Below are 23449 nucleotides of genomic sequence, written 5' to 3' on the forward strand. Positions count from 1 at the left end.
ATGCGCCCGGATCCTCAAGTCCGTCACCACCGTCGTCTGAATCCCCGGCCCCCTCCCCCGCGTCGACAGGCTCATGGACAAGCTTCACCTCCGATGCCGCGACCGAGGGAGGCTCGACTAAAGGCACCGGGACGTAAGGCGCACGTGCCCCCGCCCCGGCCACCAGTCGGTCATGCGGGCCGTTGGGCCAGGGGAACGAATGCACAATGTGCATACCGACGCAACGGAGGTGGTCCAGCTCGCTCGGAGGGGTCGAAGCGATACGCAGGCCGTCCACCAGGGCTCCATGGCACAGAGATATCGCAAGCTGGATGACGTACCCGCCACCCATCAAGGACCCTCGTCCCTGCCTGAACAGGTAGGCGACAAAATAGGCTGCAAACCCCCTAGCGAGGTTGCAGTGCGTGTGAGTCAGCAGAGACCTAAAAAACAGGTCGCGCAGGCTGTAGTGCTCCGCGCCCTGGTTGCGACCCGTGATGGACATCGCAATCAGCCTGTGAAGGTACCTGTGTAATATAAGATAATATAATTTATTAACAATAATAATAATAATAATAATAATAATAATATAATGTTATGTTGTATTATAATATAATATACTTTATTATATTGGAATATAATATAATATAATATAATATTATTTTATATTGTATTATATTATATTATATTATATTATTAACATATTATTAATATATATTACATTATACTAAACAATACAATACATTTTAAGAACGTACCTGTGCAGCGGGTCCCTAATAGCCGAGATCTTGGACTTGGTGTCCAAGGGCCTATCCCCGAAGTCGTGATCGCTGATGGCCTGCCACCATACCCGCAGGTCGTCCTCCGGCATCTGGTGGATGCTATCTGTGTATATCGGGCTGTGTACCTCCTGCGCGGTGTATAAGCCCCAGAGTAACCGCGAACTCCTCCATCGAGAGATAAACGTCCTGCCCGAACATGCGGAAGTAAACTTCCGACTGTGTCGTATCGGCGCCTGGCACCCTCATCTGAATCTCTGGCGTACCAAACATGCGGGGCCTGCAATAATATAATATAATATAACATACTATTGTATAATATAATATAATATAATAAATATATTAAAAACATAACAACGTGCAGTAAACTTACGTAACGCGTATCGTGCTGTAAACCTCCAATGTCAGCTCCCGGTGGCTGATAGTGGCATACTGAAGCATCGGCTTCAGAGCGTATCATGTCCAATGTATTCAGCCGCCCGCTGGTGAGCGTCACATGACTCCAAAAACGACTAGGAAATAATCGTGCCGGGAAACGGGTGCATCTGGCGCAGGCGAATGTATCATGTGTGGGCGTCTGAACCCTCAGCGAACTGCATATGAGGGTAGGTGACCAACACGTTGTCACCCACTGAGGGTCCGCGGCCCCGGCCCCGCCCCATACGTTGTCCGTATATGTGTCTACATACATCCATTGATACATTTTTTTCTACATACTTCCATTGATACATTTTTTTCTATATGTGTGTTTGTGTCTACATACATCCATTGATACATTTTTTTCTATACGGTGTTTAGATCTACGTTAGAGGGTTCCCTTCGCCAGCCCGTGCGTATCTGTTTGTACTCCTCCATACGTTGTCCGTACAGTGTTTTCCATTCAAGGGCCGCCGGTAAGGCGCTTCTTTCCCAATTAAGGTTCGGCGTAGGCATTGGGAAATCTCCTACCAGTTTGATATATATCCAGTGATCACCCCCCCAGTTAGCGATGCCTATAACCACTAGATCCGGAATCAAGTCAGGACCGATTCTCAATGGGAAGTAAGATTCGGTCTGATTGCCAACTATTTTAACTAACACACACCTATATGTCTGAGCAGCCACGTGTCCGTGACCGGGTACGCTGAACCAACGACTCGGCGGCGCCGGTTTGACCGTGTTGGAGTACGGAATGCTGGAATGAACCTAGCCGTACAATCTTTCATCCTCTTTGCTGAACATCGCCCTCCACCACCCTTCGTTAGTTTCCAGCTCGTTCTGCATTGCCCGCCTAATATCCGACCAGTGTTTCTCATATATCCCCAAACCCACGACGATTGATCGGAAACCGCAGTTACCGTCTGGGCGTACATTTTTGATGTCTGCGACGAATGGCTGGGCCCAGCCAGGAATGACGCTCCTAAACATTTCTACTGGCGGTACTTGCGCTGGCGAAACCATCAAAGGAAACCTGAGGTGAGCTCCCGTAGGTTTCGATGTCTTAGGTCGTCCCCGACGAATATTAAACCGCGACGCTGACTGGGACAACGAACGAGACAGCGAGGATGGGGTGGGGGTTTCGTTGCTGGGCACCTGTGGCGAGAATGGGGTGTAGGAGCTGTGTCTGGGGAGATCTGGAGCGGGGGTGTAGGAGCTGTGTCTCGGGGGATCTGGTTTTTTGGGATGCCCCGAGGATCCTTTCTTTTTTCGGGTGACTTCTTTTTAGATCTCCCTGGAATAGCAGATATGAGCTTCGCGAAAAAACTTTTCCTCTGATTAGGGTCATCTATGGACGACAGCGTATCGTTGATTTCACGCATACCTGCTTTGTAGTCTGGCTCTTTGTTCGGCGGATAGGCTGGATCAAAATTAAGCCTCCTCCAGAACGGTTCAACATCCTTTATTGGGATACACGTGTCGTTAACTATGTATCCCTCAATCCGACAAGTACATGGCAGCCCCGAAGACGAATACAAATGGTGGTCGCATGAAGCCCCGCTGTCACGCATCTTGTGTATCAACTCATACTCGTTCACAAGTAGACCTAGAGCGTGAGTCGACACCCTGTTTATTAACCTCTTCAACCAGACGTGCTGTCGATGTCCTTCCATGACCTTGGAACGGGAGTCGTGAAAAGATTTGCCGATCTCTTTCATCTGCGAGTCGACCATTTTAAGGATGTGCATGGCAATTGTGTCGAGCGAGTTGTTGCTTCCATTGAGGTACCTTTCAGATTTGCGTGCTGGCTCTCAACTCGGTTCGTCATAGTTTCGCCATAGTTTCTGCGTTCGTCGATCCAGCATGCTACAAACTTGTGTCTGTATGGATCCAGCCAACTGTTGTGAATGTATTGCCAGACCTCTGAAAGATAAAGGGAAACGTTATTAAGACGTATGTTTAGGCTATTAAAAATTGTCACCCGGTTCGAAGGACTCACCTGCTCTGTCGTCCTGTATCAAATGACGCTCCATGTTGATGCGACGGTTGTTGTACTCCTGTATCGTCGGAGACTGATACAGGACCTTCCACCAGTACGCAAAGTCCGTCCCCATCTTTTGCGACTTATTATGACAGAAGAAAATTTCCTCCGTCCTGTTGTCGGTTTCACTCTCCCGGGTATAGAATGTGAAACCGTTGCCAGCGAGAAAGTTTTCCAGCGCCTGCATTGGATGAAATAAAAGTTTAGTAAATATTACAAGCACGGCAAGTACACATTAAAACTACAAATGTTTTGAACTACCTTCATAGGGGTGTCCCCTAGTAGCCTATCCCTCCTAATCTTGGCGGTGTGGTTGTATATATCTTTTATTACAGGTTGCACACCGGGAAACTTTTCGCGAAGGGCTGCTTCGATTTGTTGCGGCTTAACGCTGGTCCTGTGTAAACTCTCAACCATGTCCAGATGGTCGATGTTCATTTTTCTAAAAGATGCACACCCCTCCTCGAATTCAACGGGATCGTGGTTGTGAGTCTCGTTTACCACTTGAACCCTCCAACAGGCACCCCTCGAGTCGTACCTGCCCAGGATCTTAAACGGACAACATTTTTTTATGCTGTCGGTATGTCTTATCGTCGCCTTTATTTTGGGTTCGCCCCCACGATTGCATGCATATGTTTTCTAGAAAAACCCACAATTTTGTCTTATTATGTTTATTGTTTTTTTTCTTTTCTTTTTTTTTGTTATTTATAATTATTTTTATTGATATTATTTTATTTATGAATAACATATTACCATTCGGAATTCGGCAAAGGGCGCTTTGTAGCAGGACTTATCTGGGAAAATTGATATTACGAGGCGACCTTTCAATTTATTGGCCGATGCCGTTATGGACAACTTGATAAGTTACAGCGACTACAACTAATTTTATGGCTGATGTCAATAACGAAAGCAGGCAAGAAATTGAAAGTTTGCTTGGAAATGCCAGTTTTCCCAAGTAAGCCCCTACAACTAATTTCAAGATGTCGATAACGAAACCAGCCAATAAATTGAAAGTTTGTTTCGCACTGTCAATTTTCCCAAATAAGCCATGCAACTGAACAACCGTTGTCGAATTTCGAATAATAATATATTATTGATAAGTAAATAATATTAATAAAATAATAAACATAAATAACATTAATAATAACAATAGAAAAGAAAAGAAAGGAAAAAAAAAGAAAAAAAACCATAACAAGACAAAACTGGTGGACTTTTCTAGAAAACCCAACACCCACCCAACATAACTCGCACCCGTTTGATATAATATAATATAACCTAAATAATATAATATAACATAATATAATATGATATAATATAACATAATATAATATGATATAATAATAACATATTTTTATATTATGATATTATATTATATTATATTCTAAATTACACTATAAGAATGTACCTCCGAATGTCTTGCGCCAGCGCCTGACACCTGCATCTGAATCTCTGGCGTACGTCGTACGTCAGGTACCTAATAATAAGAATATTTTAATACTAATAATAATATAAAAATTATTATTTTAATAATAACAATTATATGTCTAGAATAATACTATTATAATAATCATAATAATAATATTTTAATAAATACAATAATAATATTTTATTTTATTAACAATAAAATTTTAATACCAATAACATTTTAATAATATTAATATTTTAATAGAAATAATGTCATAAAAATTTAAACAATAACGGTAACAGTACGAGAAACCTAGTTTAAGCGGCCCGACGAATTAGCGTTACCGTAAAACATATATGTGGTGTCTATATAGTAAGTACGCATTGTGTAATATAACGGTCGGTGGCTAAAAATATAGTTTACTTTTTCAAAAGTCACATAACAAAACTAAACCAGTCATCAAATATCTGCCCTAACATGTACAACTACGTCCTAACATGTACTAATTAAAGATAAAGCGAAACTAGGCTTAAGTCCGAATGACCGTTAGCGGCGTACCCCGGCTCCTCCTCGTCCGACTCCGGAAATAAATGGTTGTTGTTGTTGGTTGAATGGAGAGGGTGAGGGTGAGGGTGAGGTAGAAAAAAAAAAGGATGGACAAGGAGGGGAGGGAGCCGGGCTCCAATAATATACAAACACAATACGCCGCGTATAGACCTATACGCGGCGTATAGGGTACGATACGAAAAGCCTATGACTGTCGTTCAGGCTAGATGTCAGATCATACACTATACGCCGCGTATAGGTCTATACGCTACGTATTAAGGGGTGTCAAGGGGTCCCTAACAGGACCCTAATAATCAACGGGAAGGGAGGCGGCCCATGTCTAAAGTCTAAACTCACTCTAAACTCAAAAACTCTTACCCAGTCTACACTTGTTTATGTGTAGCGTATCAACCGAAGAAGAAGTAAACTCTAAAAAACAACAATAATAATATTCAACTCCACCACCGACGCCACCGGTCTCCGCCTCCGTCTCCATCTCTAATCCTCACACAATCACAATGATCTAATACATCTCGTCTCATCTCATCCCATCCCCCTTTAATTCGATTGAAACCCACTAATAATTCATTCCCATCCATCCATCCAATGGAAAACATCTTCTCCCAGCTCCCGCAAGACATACTCCACCAGATCTTCTCCCGAATCTCACTCCGCCAAGTCATCATCTGCAAATCCGTTTCCAAAACCCTCGACGCCGCCTTATCATCGCCGGCCTTCACCCAACTCCTCGCCGCCACCTCACCCTTCCCACTCCTCGCCCTCCGCCCACCCCATCGCCACCACCTCTCGCCTTCGCCTGTCCTCCACTTATTCGATCCAGCCGCCAATAAATGGCTTCAATTCCCTTTATCCTTCCTACCTTATCCCTCCGCCCACCCCATCGCGGCCGCCGGCGGGTTACTCTACCTCTGGGCCGACTCGCCGGCGTCCGATTCAAACAAATCGTTAGTCATTACAAATCCGTTGACTTTAGAACACAAAACCCTACCTCAACTCGGTTCCGCCTGGTCCAGACACGGCTCGGTGTTAACCGACTCGGTCGACAGCCAAGTCATTGTGTTAAATGAGCTCGCGGCGTTGTATTACTCGAATTTGAACAACGCGTGGCTCAAATTCTCATCGAATTTGCCTTCGAAGCCTAGAAGCCCGATTCTTATTAATAAGTCGATAATCGCGTTGTGCGATGTGGGATCGCCGTGGCGGAGTCAATGGAAGCTTTTTATTTGTTCTTTAAAAAGCCTCCAGACGTCGCAGCCGTGGAATACTTTGGAGAAGCATGAGTGGGGGGATGTGTTTGATATTCTTAAACGGCCGCGTTTGTTGAAAGGGTTTGGGGATGTGGTTTTGATGATTGGGGGGTTGAAGTCGTCGTGTTCGCTTAATGCGTCGTGTTCGACAATTTTGATATTGAAGTTGGATTTGGGGACGTTGGAGTGGGGTGAAGCGGGGAGAATGCCGTTGGAGATGTTTAGGTTTTTTCAGGAGTCGAGTAAGTTTAAGGTGTTTGGAGGCGGGAATCGCGTGTGTTTTTCGGGGAAAAGGATTGGGCGGTTGGCGTTGTGGGAGTCGGGTGAGAATGGGAAGGAAGAGTGGAGGTGGATTGATGGGGTTCCCGGGAATGGGGATGGGTTGTATCGCGGGTTCTTGTTTGATGCTCGGTTGGATGCGTCGCCTTGAGGGAAGTCTTGTTTTTGTTTTTGATTTATGTTATAATTGTTCATGTTTGATTTGGTAATTTGGTTATTTGTTACTTGGTTTTATGAATTGTTATGTCTTTTGATGCATAAACTGTTCAAACTTCAAACATGCTCTTTACTAAGAGTGATTATTGTTGATTTATATTGTATGATAAGTGTGTTATAGGTAGGAACAGTTGAGACAATTTTACATGTTTTGTTGATAGTTACTTGGTATTCTTCTTCTTGGATATGTGTTTTTCAATTGATTGTGATGATTTTAAAAATCAAACTGAGATTAGTTACTTAGAAGCTACATGTAGGGATAGTTTACTACACCGCCTTGGTTTAAAAAGGTGCGAAAGAGGCATGCTTAGGCGCTAGGGGCGCGCACTCAAGGAGATATCGCTTCTGACTGTGAGGCAGCAGCCGCACCTGAGGTGCCGGCTGCTTGAGGTGACTGTCGTGTACATGTGAAGTTTTATGTATAGGAGATGATACATATAGCGTTCATTTCAGAACTCCTAAATAATTTAAGAACTTTAAGCACTTTTAACAGCCAACCAATTTTTGTAGATTTTTTCGTATGTTAGTATTATTTGAAGATAGTTTTGTCGGTTATTATATGTAATTTTATGATTACAATTATGAAAACATATTTGAGCTAACGCCTTTAGCTCCAAACTTGCCTTGATTAGCTAACCTAAGCTTGGGTTGAACTTATATAAAAGTCAACTAGCTGATCTCGTCTCGAATGTTTATACAAGCTTTTTACCAAGCTAACTGTGAGCGAGTTACTGTCTTAGATTTTAGGCAGTGGTGAGTGGTCTGTACTTGATACCAACCACTTTCCTTAAAAACAGAAACCAAGGAATCTTTAGGCAGCAGCAAATATTATGTTCTTTTGGCAGCAAACTAAGCTTGATTGTATTCGTGTGGGTACAAAAGTCACGGGTCATATTTTTACCTTGACGCCTCCAACATCTGAATTTGAATCATATCTAATATGAGAAGTTTTGAAACACCAAATACAAACAAACATTGTTTCTTTTTTTTTTTTTTTTAATTCTACTTTTCATGGTTATTAGTTTTAAATAATACCGTTATTATATTTTTGCTTTCATGTAATTTTAAAAGCAAAATTATTTTATGCAAGAGATGACCCTTATTGAAACTTGTAAAGAGTATAGAGTAGAAACTTACACCGGATTCAATGTTATTAATCCTATTAATCCTTTAGTTGATTGCATATTTGCATGCCCTTGCCCAAGATAGATGAGCTTAATTGGTGTTGAGTCAGCGGCTCAGGCTCCTAAGGTTTACCAACCAAGAGTTGAAAACGAATTTTTCAAAAGTTAAGCTAATAAGCCTAATGAAAAGCCTAATCTTAAATCCAAACATGAACCAATAAGTTTTATGCATGGCAAAAGTAAGCATAGGTCAACATTCGAGACCAAAAACTTCAGTACCAAAGGAGTGGAAACATCAAAACCAAGTTGTGAAGTAGACAAATTTTGATGTGTGCTCACGCTCTGCACAACTCTAAGCAATCATACAAGTGCTGAAGCATTTAATTGTAAAGTGCAACTTCTCAAGGGCTTTAAGCCTTGTAAAAGGGTATGTTTCCTTTAGGATAGCAAAACAAGACAAAATTGTTCAAGCATGTAACTTATATAATGGTGAGAAAAGTTGTTATGAAGTTAGTTATGTTAAAGAGCTCTCAAGAAACAAACCCTTGAGCATACCTTAGCTTTGTTGTAAGAATTTAATATTCTTTTCACAAGACATTGCAAACCAGAGTTTTAATCCAAATTTAAGATTAAAGTTTGAAACTCATTTTATTTACTTCTTTTCTTCAACCCGAAAAATTCTTTTTAATTAATGATGCCTTGCTCAAAGTTGAGAGAAGATGGAATATATATATATGCTTTGGATATATATGAAAGATATGTCGGAGTGACATGTTTCCCTTTTCCAATGCATATATAGTTAAACATCTTTATGGCACAGAAAGTGAGCATATTACATATGTTAACCTCAAAATAATTAACAAAATTGATAAATATGAAATAAATTGAGTATTCTTACGAGGATCAGTGCACTATTTGCATAAAGATTAAACAATATCATGAGTAGTCTACGAAAAAAGAGGTATTACTTGGTTATTGTTGTGATTATTTTAGGTTCATGTAAGTTTTCTTCTAATCCTCATAACCAAGAACGAAAAGATTGTGAAACCACTAATCATATATCAAGAGACTCATCTACTGATCTACCAATGCTACCTCATGAGAAGTACTCAAACCAGTTGGCCAAAGTGCTTGCTAAGGTTAGGAGTTTCCATTCCATATATTTAAGCTAATTAACATGTTACACGAGCAGTTGTGAATTATCAATGATGCCATGAAATATAATTGGACAATGATGTGTGTGCTTACAACAATTAACAATTACAATTGGCACAAAATTTTTCATAAAAAAACAAATTGTTTTGTGGTTTATATATGAAAGATAGCTAACATTAAGCTCCAAAGATTCATTTCACACCTAAGGTTAATTTACTTTAAATAAAAACCCAGTCTACATTACGACATATAGATATAGATCGATTTTGAATGGATTACCCGACGACAACTTTTCTTTTGTGAATACAAAAGTAATAAAATAATTAAATAGATTTTTTAAAAATCTAATACTACTTACCCTTTATCGAACAAAGTGATCTAATAAACATTTGTTTTATGGAAAAATGGACAACGTTGAGCCACATGAATCATGTGTCTTGGTTTATTTTATTTTTATTTTTTTTTCTGATATTTTAAATGTTGTATGCATATAACTATATAAGTCTTCTTAAAATAAATATATATTAAATAATTTGAATACATAGTTATTGCAAATTTGAATAAATAAAATTATTGCAAATTTTGTAACAGAATTTCCCAATGTTGTCACGATTGAATTTTGGATCAGTCAAGCTATTGTGCGTGCCCGTCAATCAAAACCTGCCCAACTTGCAATTGTTAACATAAGTTAATGGGGTATAAAATATACTATATAAAATGGTTTGAATGTCTTCGTTGATAATTACATTTTTACAACATCAAAAAGAATATATTAAAACAAAACAAATTTATATTTTATATGAGAATAATTGTTCTAGCATGAGGTTGTTAAGTATTTAGAGCATGAAAGTATATCACAATGAATGATTATTTAGTACTTTCTTCAAAAAAAAAAAAAATAGAACGGGCATTACACGCACTTCTTAATTTCACACCACCTAAATACATAAATAACTTTTCAATCTTCACCACTTGTATGGGAAGAATTCACCAATGTCGTTGGGCCAAAGGTCTCCTGACAAGTATTTGGAAGATGGTGTTGTATTTACGATGGTGTGATCTGGTGACAGGTGATACAATTTAATGTTATATGCTGAGGACTTTTCTCCTGCCATCATTGGTTGTAACTAGGATTGTCGACGGTTATAGGGCCATTATTCTGTTAAGTTCCGTAATGCCAACCACGCTCCTTATGTAGCGTAGAAATCCAAATGTTTAAGGTTATGAAGAGTGCGTCATGTAGTATATTTATCGATTGTAGAGATCCAGATATGGATCATGTGTACATACCATTGAGATCTGGTAGTTAGCTGTGGAGTTTAACCAAACATGCGAAGTTAACATCATTGCTTCGGACCATGTGGCCTAGTTATTCATTATATCTGCAGGATCGTCGCATATTAGAGTTCTAATTGATTGTTTAAGACATAACATGGGTAATTTCATACGGTTTTTTGTCGTTTTGAATATAATTTAATTGGATTGGTTGGCGTGTAGGTGTTCCAACACTGAGGTTACGGGTTTAACTTGTGTCACACCCCGACTTAGGGCCCGGGTGCGACATCCCGGGTTGGTACCTGTTTCGAAAATATATCAGAGTTGCGGGTTATTAGCGGAAGTCTTTAAAATATAATATTCATTTATAAAATGTCGGGTTAGAATACCCGTTGAATATTGTATAATAAAATATCAGCGGAAGTTTTTCAGATAAAATATTATTATATTAAAAACTTGGGAGTTGAATACATATCTTTTGAAAATATTATTCTTTATAATATTTTGAATATCTGAGCCATAATGACTATGTCTCCAATCTTCTATCAGTCTTGCCTGTCAGTTCTATTCTTTACAGTTCCCTGAAATATGGGGGAAAATACGTCAGCACACAGCCGGTGAATGACGCTGACTCTATAATACCATTGTATAAACAATAGTAATACCTTTATGACAATACTCATTAGGCACCCAACTCAATTGGGTTAAAATTACCCTACGCACATGTACAATTAATCATATATACAATATCATTTCTCTGAACAGTCCGTAGACTTCCACAGGCGTGTTTGATGATATGCATGGCCTCGGGGAACTCCGAGTCACCATGTATGAATGGATCCAGACACATGTATATTCTTAATCTGAGTATGCCCGTTTCTTATTATTGCAACACAAAGTTTTAAGGATTCGTAAATCCTATGTAAATAGTTCAGACTCTAAAAGAGTTGTAAAAGTTTGGGGCGTATTCACCTTTTATGATTGTAATCAGTTTCTGATACTGACTCCTGTATATTGATCAGTTTGGGTTACTGACTCCTGCATGTAAATCAGTTTCTGTTACTGATTCCTGTTTCTGTTTTCAGTTTTTTGATTGATTGATTGACTGCTATCTCGGACCTATAGTACGAGATTAACATTTGTATGAATATCTAGATCAACGATCTAGCTTCAGACCCCGTAGTCTGCTTTGTATAGCTTTAACCTTGACAATTCGTTTGTTCAAAACATGTGGACCTTTAGTTCCTTTGTTTATTTATTAATTATATATCAGGTTTCTTCTTTAGGAAGAAACATTATTTTAACTATAACCTGTGTGAATGAATAGTATGTTTCTTAATCATAAATAAATACTATTTAACTATACCCCTTGCATGTACATGATTACGTTTTTTAATCATAAAGAAACTATAATTTGACTATAACCTTTGCCTATGAAAAGTTATATTATACTTAACAGTGATCAAGGTTCGGGCTATACCCCCGACTATGGACTAAGCCATAATAAAATATTATTTAAACAGAACCCCTACCTTGTACGGGTATTTGGAGTTAGCTAGTTAAGACTGATCGAGCGGCACTTCTACTCTATATCGCGTAATACTGCTTAAACCGTCAAAGCTTCGGAGCTTGGCACGTAAACCGAGACTAGTGTGTGAGAATGTGTGTGTAAATGTGTGTGTTTGAGGTGTGGAATGAAGTGCCGTGAGCCTCCATTTTTATAGCCGAAATTTGGTACCATCGCGTAGCGCGATGGTCCCTTGTCTTAAGCCATTGCGTAGCGCGATGGCAGGGGGTTGACGCGTGGCTGCTGACTAATCCCTAGCGTCTGCCACGTGTCCCCCTGTCGTGACACGTGTTGCTGCGTCATCATAGACCATCGTGTAGCGCGATGGTCCTGTGTGCTTGGGCTCATCGCGTAGCGCGATGGGTTCCGAAACTCAAATTTTTATTTTTAGTCCCTCGTCTTTGATAACTTGCCACTTCTTGATCATACTCCCATTTTCCAAAAATACTAAAGCGGCCCTTATGCGGCTCGCGGCGATGCGAGCATGCGAAGTGCGCCATTAAAACGCCACATTACGCTCATCGTCCGTGTCCGTGCGCGTCGGGTGCTTCACACTCTCGGCTAGGACTATGAGAGTGATTAGCCATATTAAAACATTTATATGGAAACTTGCTTTTTTATAAAGAGCTTTCATTTCTTTTTTTGTTTCCATGTAGGATGAAAATTCCATTCCTTATTCATGCTAATATGGAATGCCTCCACTTTCTTTCATCTTTCCATGTGAGATGGAAAATTTTGTTATTTCCTTAAGATATGATGCTTTCCTTTTCTTATCTTATTTTTTCCATTACTTGTCTTTGTAATTATTTTTTAATCATTTAACTTTCAAAGTTGACAACTTTAGCCCAAAATAAATATGGGTTTTCCGAGATGTTACAACTTGAGGCGTGGCGGTCTCCCTTTTCTACCCCCTCCCTCCCGCGTTTATTTTGTCTCTTTTTATGTTTTACTTTTAAATTTAAATTTTTTTTGTTGTTTAATTTTATGTATTTTTTTAAGTTAATTATCCTATATTACTTAAATTTATCTAAACCCTTTTTAATAATTTACGAAATGACTTTTCTCTTTTATTATTAAACTAAGATTTAATAGAAAAATGAATAATCTGTAAATTTTTAGGCTTGTTACAACTATATTTCTGGAATTTCTATTTCAGTTGTAAGTGAGTGTACTGAAACCGACTAAGTTTCTATCAATTCCATAAAAAATAAAAGTGGTTCATATATGTGATACGTATATATCTGGACAGCAATGCAATAATGCAACAATCAGTGATTAAGAAAAATATTTAAAGAATCAACTGATAGTCAATTACAATTTTCAAATCAAACTCTAAAAAGACCATTAAACCACAAAAATGATCTATAAAAATATAAAACACTCCATATTAAAAATTGTAAAGAAAAGAAATATATCTATAAAATTCACATTTACATGTACAATACAAATAACAAAAATCTCGGTGAAATGTCTTGAAATGTCGATAAGATATAAAGTAAAGTAAAGTAAAGTAAAGTAAAGTAAACGAGGCCGTGCTTATTATATTCACGGTAAATGAAATAAACCCATAGCACCATTACCCATTTCCGTCTCACGTCAACTTCAACTCTCTTTATCCACTATTTCAACTCATTCTCTCTCACACACAAACACCATAAACACACAGTGACGTCTTCTCTTGCTCTCCTGCCATTTCCCCAACCCAAACACTTTTCATAATCCTCAATCCTTCCGTCACCTAACCGTCAAATTTCACCTCCGTTTTCTCTGACGGCGACGTAACCGTAACGTTTTCCGTCAAATAATATCATTGATTGTAGATAGATATGTAGTAATTAAACGGTTGTGCATTTGAAGACATATATACATATATACGTACAGAGGTAATTACACGATTAGGTTATGGATTTGGTTGAAGGAGTCGGTGAGAGTTCATCGCCGCCGAGGAGTTTCGGAAGCTTTAGCGGTAATGAAGTGGTGGATGATGTGTTTAATCGGTTGCTGGAGATTGGCAACGAAGATGCTGCTAACTGTCCTGAGTTTCGTCAGCAGTTGGAAGCTCATTTCAGTCGGTTTCCGGCTAGGTATATAAGTTTGTTACGGATTTTGTATCAGTTTATATTACATAGTGCATGTGTTTAGGAATTAGGATTACGATTTAGGTTGAAATTGATTTTGTATAAGAGAATTTGTTCGCCAACGCTTTGGTTTTTGACAATTGGAGTCAAATTCAGTGATAATTTGTTAATGGAGAGTGTGTTTGTATTCCATTGCAAGTTAATGATGTGAAAGGTGTGGTAGTATGTTGAACAATTCGTATGAATTTAGGAAATAGCGTGATAGTATGTTGCAAATTAGTGCTGCTAATTGTTCCGAGTTTCGTGAGCAGTTGGAAGCTCACTTCAGTGAGTTTCCTGCTAGGTATATAAGTTTGTTACGGATTTTGTATCGATTTGTTGATAGCGCATTTGTTTTCATAGCACGATTTAGGTTCAAGTTGATTTTAGATAGGATAATGTGTTGTGACCGCTTTGTGTTTGCATGATTGGAGTCAAATTCGGTAATAATGAGTGTGTGTTTGTACTCAATTTCATCGTTTTCATGTTTGGACTTGAATTTTGAATCTATTTGGGGGGGGGGGGGGGGGGGTAGATTAGTGATGTGAAAGGTGTGGTAATATGCTGATAAATTCATATTAATTTAGGAAATAGTGTTAATCTAGATTCTAGATGAAAGAAGATCAAATTTGGTGTGCAAATGGTAAAGGGATGCTGTACACTGCTTTTGGTGGTGGGGTACTTTGACACTAATTGCAAGAGTGAGTCATGACTTCATGGTTTCTTTTTCTCTAAACTACTCACATATCATGTTTATGATACTTCTTTAATTGGGGTTTCAATACCAAGTCAATTATTGCATAGTTAAAATTTTGTTTTGAACAGGAAGATTATTGTGAAATTGTTTTTTCACCAAAATTGGATAGATAATCAATGATATGTTTATGCTAAGTTTGTTTTTAGTTCATGATTTGTATTCATTTGAAAATTATGAAATATGAGGATTATATGTACTAAATTACTCAAAATAGTTATCACTCTTAATGCACCAGTTATGCACTGGATGTGAACTTGGACAGAGCTGAAGATGTGCTTCTGCATCAGAAACTACTTGTGCTTGCAAGAGATCCTGAGAATCGATTAGCTTTTCATGTTCGCCTTTTGGAGGTAATGAATCTAACTTTTTAAGTTAAGGTTTCACAATACACTATGAATGTTATATTCCTCATCTTTAAGTAAAAATGTATGGTATTCTGTCAGCAATTTTCTTATTAGTTGTGTTTTAGCATGAATATTGTTTTATCTTCTACCATTTCTAAGCTTGGCCCTCAATTTGTGCTTTGTAGAACTTTTGGACTAGAGGTGATGATGGTGATCAACAAGAATTAACAGAGGTGGGTTTTGAGCCTTGTTTTAAACTTGAGGACCTAAATCTGGAGGTCAGAAAAGGTTGTATTGATAAGGATATAAAGAATCTTGAAGGAGAATCTTCTAGAAGGTACTGTGTATGAGAGTTTGGGTGTATGCATTCTCTTACTGTTCACTAATAGTGTTCTTTTATTATGTCATCTTCACTGTTAAGGGATTTTTTAAAATTACAGAAATAATTAACCTGGTTTAGTAGGTACTTTGGAATCTTTGTATACTATATATACATGTATAAACACACACACACATATAAATATACATATAATGTTTTTGGTGTTGTGTCTGTGTGTTTATCTTTTGTTGATTTTTTAATTTAGATCATAGATTTTTTCTTTATATGAGGAGAATGAATTGCCATGCAATGAATATCTGCAGAGTGGATGTTCCAGATATACCAATTCTTGAAGTCATATTTTCTGCTATTGACAAGCCTAAGCTCCTCAGTCAGGTATCTGGGTGAAAGACTACATGTTTTACTTAATCAGATTTTTTCACTGCATTCACATTTTTGCAAATCAGCATTTTGCGTGCCTTCTTTTGATCAAATTTCCTTAAAATCTTTCATGGGCGACTCTTATTTCCCATGGCTATGCCTATCTAGCATTTGATTAATTTCAGTTTGGAAGTTGAGTTAATAATGTAATAAGGGTATAAAATTGAAGTATTAAATGTTAAACACATCTTATCTGTTTCTTGCTATGTTATAAAACACGATCATAATTTGTTTCTTTTATTTTGTTAAAGCTTTCAGCTCTGCTTTCAGACATAGATCTCAACATCCGTGAAGCACATGTGTTTTCAACAACTGATGGTTATTCTTTGGATGTATTTGTTGTGGATGGATGGCCCTTTAAGGTACTAATTATGACTCGTTTTATATTGTTTGATATTTAATTTTTTACTGAGCTTCAATGTGCCTGGTTTTTTAATGTTATGGTCAGGAAACTGAGGCTTTACATGAAGCAATGGAGAAAGCAATTGCTAGAAACGAGGTACTTCATTTCTTGCCATCTTATTTGTTATTCATGAGTTTCGTTATGGGTCGCAATCATGAACCATTCTTTATATAATGGGTTGATTTGAGCAAACATAAGTTGTACATGGGTTAGCACCACCATGACCATTTTTGTCTCCACCACTGGTACCGTCGACGCAGATGACACCGCCATCAACACTGTTGCCGCCACTGCCCGCCATTTCCGCCATCGAAACCTTCGCCACTACATCCGGCACCGCCACTGCTCTACCACCACTTGAGTAGAGACAGTCTAATTTGTGCGTGTAATGCAACAAGCAAAAATGTTGACTTCTGTGTAGATTATATAACTATCATATTTAGTAGAATTGCCATTTGGACAACATGGAAAAATACAAAATAATTTTTTACTTCTTAGCGCCATATACATATGTAGTCTGTTTTAACCATATTGGTAGCTTTTTTCTATAATTACTCATTTGAATCTAACTCCATTTTGGCCAGAACCCGTTTTGACCCGAACCAAATCGATGCCTTTTTTAATGACCTGTTTTGACCCGAACTCATTTTGCTTAGAACCCATATCGACCTGAACCCATTTTGACCCGCACCCGATCCGCCAGTTTGCTAGGCCTACTCCCTACTCTGGATATAAATGTGCATCTGAAAAATCTAATATATTTTCTAAAATCTATCATTTGGAACATAATGATGAATGGATTCTTTAACATTTGGATATACCAATTTTTAATCAAGGAATGAACCTACATGAGCGCATGGAAACTTGAATAGCCTTTGCTACATGTCTTGGAGTTTAGAATATGCTTGTTAGTTCTATGATGTAAAATCATAATTTCTCAATAGCATTCCTTTATTATGTTCTTGAGGGTGAAAAGGGAAGAAATTGTTATGTTCTTGTAGGGTTCATGGTCTGGTTCTTCACATTTCAAATCAGCTGTTGAGAAAGAAGCTGATCATGCTGATGCAGAGATAGATAGAAGATTCCTAAAGATTGGGGAAAGAGTTGCATCGGGATCTTGTGGAGATTTGTAATCGATAATATTTTCTAGTTACATTTTTTGTTAGTATCTTGATCTAACTTACTATTAATATGCTATTGGATGGATTTCGTGGAGAATACTTGGGTCAGGATGTTGCTATCAAGATTCTTAGATCTGAACATTTAAATCAAACATTGGAGGATGAATTTTCTCATGAAGTAGCCATGCTCAGGTAGTGTTCTTATTATAACTGAGGTTGCATGTTATGAAGTTAGTGGTTATAATTGAATTTACCTTCACAACACAAGTATATAATATATTTTTACATACCACGTGGTATTTAACAATTCCACCATAGATATAGGCATATAGCTGTTGTCATTGGTTGATTCTTTTTCATATGAGGCGTTAGTGTAAACGAGCCGAGTTGAGCCCTAGCTCGCCCAAGCTCAAGGTTGGCTCGTTTCAAGCTCTTATGCCTAATGCTCAAGCTTGGGTCATTAATAATTTTTGTAGCTCCAACTTGGCTTATTTATTTTTAATATACATTCAGTTATTTTATTTACAAAGATGTGTGTGTGTAGGATCATGATCATTTCAGAACTTTCAAATAATTTAAGAACTTAAGAACTCTTCAACAACAATCATTTTATATATGTTTAATATTATTTGAGGCCTTTAGGGTAGTTTTGCTATTATTATATGTTATTTTATGATAGCATTTATGTAAATTGGTTATTACACATGTGTAAACTTCTGATTACATATATATTGTGAAGGTATATTTAATTACAAATGTTAAAACTACCCATATATATATATATGTACTAGTTTTAGAGCCCGTGTAACACACGGGATGATCTGAATAATAAAGTTACAAGTAAAACAAATAATTACATAATGTATATGGAAAAATGTATTACATCTATGTTTGTACCTATAATATGTGTACATAAATTGATTTTATTTATATCACAAAGTGACTTTTTTAAATAAACTCAATAAAAAAAGGTATATGGAAAAATATACTCGAGAACGCTCCTATTGAAAATTCATTCTCGGTATCATATATATACTTGAAAGAATTTCGGTTATGGACTAATTTCGAGAAGATTACTTTTCATACAAAAGTAGTTATGACCACTAAGCCTAAATATAGATGGAGCGTTATATTTATTGATAAGTCTATCAATTTACCACACATAAAAGGAAATGAGAACGTTAAATTGTAACAACGTATGCTCTTCAAGAACCATGCTTATATGTGCTACACTTGAAAAGAATTTTGATAAGTTTGAAGGGGCTTCTCGATTTGTCATAATGATAACATAAAAAATAACATGTTAACCCATTCAATTTTGTGAATATTTTGCTCATTTGAGCATACTTTTGCATAGTCGAGGGGAAAATAGTCCATTTGTCAAATCCCGAATATTTTGATTATTTTCAAAAATGCCATTGAAAATAAATCTGAAATTCGAGTCATGTTTAAAATTCTAACTTTCTTTGTTTGACATTTTCGAGTCAATATTTTGAACCCGTAACAAATTGACCATAAATTTATTTGTATTCTCAAACTTATAAAAATACTCAGATTTCCCATTTTTGACCCGTAACAAATTTTGAGCCAGATGTAGTTAACTTGTACCAAACAATCTATTTACCAACTTTTGATCTATAACAATCAAATTTAAGTTTCACAAAAAAACCCAAAACAATCCTTGATAATAAAAAAAACCGAAAAACTGGATCGGATTTTAAGCATATATTTATAATTTAGTGATTAAAAAATCGCTTTGTAAAATATATATAGTTTACTAAATTAACCAAAAAAATAAATGGATAGATTTAAAACATATTTTTAGAATTTATAAATTTATAGAACAATTTACAAAATAATAATAAGAATAATAATTGTCAAATGGATTGATTTTAAAAAAATAGATTGAATTTTAAGCATATATTTATAATTTAATGATTAAGAAAATCCCTTTGTAAAAAGAAAGCATATTCGAGTTATGTTTTTCTTTACAATCTTCAAAATATACATAGTATAATATGTTAACGATGACATTTGAAATTATATTCTTTACAATCTTTAACAAACATGGTTTTTTGTTGATTTTTGGATTTCGATAAGTATATTTTGAAATTTATCGTAACATAATATGTTAATATTTATTTTTATTAATTAAAATGTATGGATATACTATAAATAAAATGTAAAAGGAAAGTGAATAATCATTTATCTATAACAGATATTAGATTAATTAAGATATTAGTTTAGGAGGGAAAAAAATTGTGGGGTTTAACCACAACGCGACACGTGTCACAATTATTTTCTTTTATTAGAATAGGTAGATATATATATATATATATATATATATATATATATATATATATAAATATATAAAAGTGATTAGTTGTTAAGAGTTCTTAATAGAACTACCCTTGTATATATAATAATTAAATAAAGTGATTAGTTGTTAAGTGTTGTTTGAGTTTTAATAGATCCAAACCATGTGTGTGTTTATATATATATGTATATGTATTTATTTTATGCCGTTTCAATAAAAGGTTTAAATTTTATGTATATAACAAGATATACATTATTTTGTTTTTATTTTCACAATTGTATAAATAATAATATTTAATATGTAATTATATATTTGTATAAAGCCTAGTCAAGCCTGGTGTACGAAGCTTGCGCCGATTAAACGAGCTCCAATTTAGGCTCAAGCTCTGGATTCGAGCTTTTAGCTAGCCGATTTTGGGTAGGTCACAAACGACTAGGCTTATTTACACCTACTTGTGTCTTCGCAGGGAGGTTAAACACAGTAATATTGTTCGTTTTATCGGTGCATGCACAAAACAACCTCCTTTGTGCATAATAACAGGTAAAAATTTCTTCAGCTCTCTTTTGCTTCTGTTAAATACTTTTTTGGATTATTTTATACTTTTATTACCTGGATAGTTGCAAATTCCTTGCTAATGCTTGATGCAGTCAGTATTGATGTTCTTTGAAGATATATAAAAACTTGTGGTGCAGAATACATGACTGGAGGGAGTCTTTATGAGTATCTTCATAAAAATCATCACACATTGATGCTTCCCCAGTTAGTTAAGTTTGCTATAGATGTCTGCAAAGGAATGGATTACTTGCACAAAAGCAACATAATACATCGTGATCTGAAAACTGCAAATTTGCTCATGGACAGCCAAAATGTAAGTGTTACATTATTCATCTATTAGAAATATTGTAAAGGATGCACTTAGCTTTTTTCACCTTATTAAGTATCATTATTATTATTATTGTTATTATTATTATTATTATTATTATTTTGTTTCATAAATATCTTAGGTTGTAAAGGTGGCTGATTTCGGGGTGGCTCGGTTTCTGAGTCAAGAGGGTGTTATGACTGCTGAGACTGGAACATACAGATGGATGGCTCCCGAGGTTTCTAAATTCCTTTAGTTTCCCGTTCTATGAACTATCGGTTTTTTGGATTTTATTTATTGTTGTTTTTATACGTTCTTTCTGTTTGCAGGTTATAAATCATCAACTATATGATCAAAAGGCAGATGTTTTCAGTTTTGCTATTGTTTTGTGGGAGCTTGTGACAGCTAAGGTAACACATAATATTAATATCTATTTAATTTCTTATTGATATAAAACTAATATGTATTTGATAATGTAAGTACCGTATGAAAACATGACACCATTGCAAGCGGCCTTGGGAGTAAGACAGGTCAAAGCTTTCCACATGTTTAATATTGATAATAATAATAATAATAATAATAATAATAATAATAATAATAATAATAATAAATGTATGTTGCAGGGACTTCGTCCAGATGTTCCTACGAATACTCACCCGAAACTGGTGGAGTTGATGCAGAGGGGTTGGGATTCTGATCCCGATAACCGCCCTTCATTTTCTGAAATCAAAATTGAACTTGAAGGACTAAAGGAAATTCAGGTAAAAACTTTTGGAACTCTTTGTAATTATTACTTTGTTCATACAGCTTCTACTTTATTTATAGAGGAAAAAAGTGAAAAAATTAGTATTATAAAACCGTCTGTATGGCCACGCTAACCATAAAATGGTCGTCATTTGATCATAAAATATGTTTGAAAGCACAAAATGCAACTTGAGCTATTTTAGATTTTGAAACCAATAAGAGGGTGACATGTTTTAGATGGAGAAAGTAACGCGATATGGCATACTCTTTCGTGGTATTCTTTTAGACGGTCATGGTATCCATAAATGTACAACCACCAAAGAAAAATGTACAATGCTTGACACATACACAAAATACTCCAAAGCTTTTGAAGAACATCTAGTATCTTGAGAATTTCATGATATGCAAAAATTAACGAGATTTTTAGTATGACATGTGTTCATATTATTGGTGTAGAGTCGCTCCATTTTCATGTTCTTGATTTTCAAAGTGCTTTTCTTTTTCTTGTCAAATAGCCATTTAATATCTTTTAGGTCCACTCCCAAATACTATCATGTCAATACTTGTTAAAAGTACAGAAATAATGGTATGCTTCCTTTACAGTTAAATAAAATAACTTTTGAGAAATAGTTTATTTTATTATTGTACTTTGTATTATATTCCAATCATCGGTTACAAAAAAAGGCCTACATTTTTGGACACTTTCTTCTTTAGTAGGAAAATAGGACCAGCTATGGTTGGGAAACGAGGGACAACCTTTATTGTATAGTGGCCAAAGTTTCTTACTACATGTATTTAGCCCAAAAGTAGGACTATTGATAAAACATTTAGGGCGCGTTCGTTTCACGGACTTTTTTTTAAAGGATTTGGAATTGGAATTGGAATGGAATGGAGTGTTTGAGAATCCCTATCATGTGTTTGGTTGGTTAGTATGTATTGGAATTGGAATCTTCTTTTGTTTGTTTTTGGTCGGTTACAGATTCGTTTTCGGCCTTTTGTTTCGTTGTGGTCGGTTTTTTCAGTTTCATTTCTGTTCGGTTTCAGTTTTTTTGTTTCGTTTTGATTGATTTTTTCGGTTTCTATCAATTCGGTTCAGTTTTGTTTTGTGTTTCGTTTTCGTCGACTTTCGGTTTCAGTTCATTCCTCGGTTTTTTTTTAAGAACGAGGGCAAAGGCGGAAACATTTTAGTTTTTTTACATTTTTCGTTTTTGATGTATATTTTGATTTATGATTTTTTTATTAATTTTTTTGAATTTTTTTTTAGGGGTTTTTATTTTTCATAACAATCCTTTCAAATAGGCGGGATTTTAAAATCCCATGAAATGTGGGATTTAATGAGATTTAGTTTCCATTCTCATTCTTTCATTTAATGAAACGAACATATCAATTTATGGGATTTAAAATGTCATTCCTTAGAATTCCTTCCAAATCCTTGAAACGAACAGGACCTTAGCACTTAGGTCTACATGGCACATATATTTGTCGGTGTCAGGGTTGACACGAACACGGCCCGTTTATCTCTCAAAACTATTTTTGTATATTAAGGGTATACGTAGTGGAAGTGAAAAACTTTTCGCCACGTAGACATGAGACTTTTTCTAGTTTTATGTGTAATGGTTTTAAGTCATGTAATGATTAAATCATGTTTAAATCAATTAACCAAATAAAAATTAAAAAAGAAAAGAAAACGATGTGATTGGCCCTTTGATCAAACTCTCCACCCAAACGCAGCTGGAAAAAATGCCTGGAACCAAAATTGAAGAAAAACGCCCCACCGGTAGTGGTGTGGGGCCTTAATACTCTAAAACTGCAAATAGGAAAAAAAAAAGTGTATAATGCCAATTTCCCAACTTTTAAATTTTGCAGTAAAAACTGAACCGAAGTAAGTTTAAGTTATTACATAAAACACAATTTAAAAATATAAAGTAAATGGGTGTACCTGCTAATCTGAAGCCAGCCTGTTTAGCTAGACG

The 23449-nt window shown here is 36.2% G+C and overlaps 2 pseudogenes; both read left to right on the top strand.

The window, feature by feature from the left end:
- Positions 1-5773: 5773 nt before the first annotated feature.
- LOC143590454 (SKP1-interacting partner 15 pseudogene) lies at positions 5774-6953 on the top strand (annotated as a pseudogene).
- Positions 6954-13940: 6987 nt separating this feature from the next.
- Positions 13941-22130, top strand: LOC143590455 (serine/threonine-protein kinase STY46-like; annotated as a pseudogene).
- Positions 22131-23449: the final 1319 nt, after the last annotated feature.

This window comes from Bidens hawaiensis, unplaced genomic scaffold (assembly GCF_021521415.1).
Source record: "Bidens hawaiensis isolate Kalapana, Puna unplaced genomic scaffold, B.hawaiensis_p1.1 tig00038600_1, whole genome shotgun sequence".
In the NCBI taxonomy this organism is placed as follows: Eukaryota; Viridiplantae; Streptophyta; class Magnoliopsida; order Asterales; family Asteraceae; genus Bidens; species Bidens hawaiensis.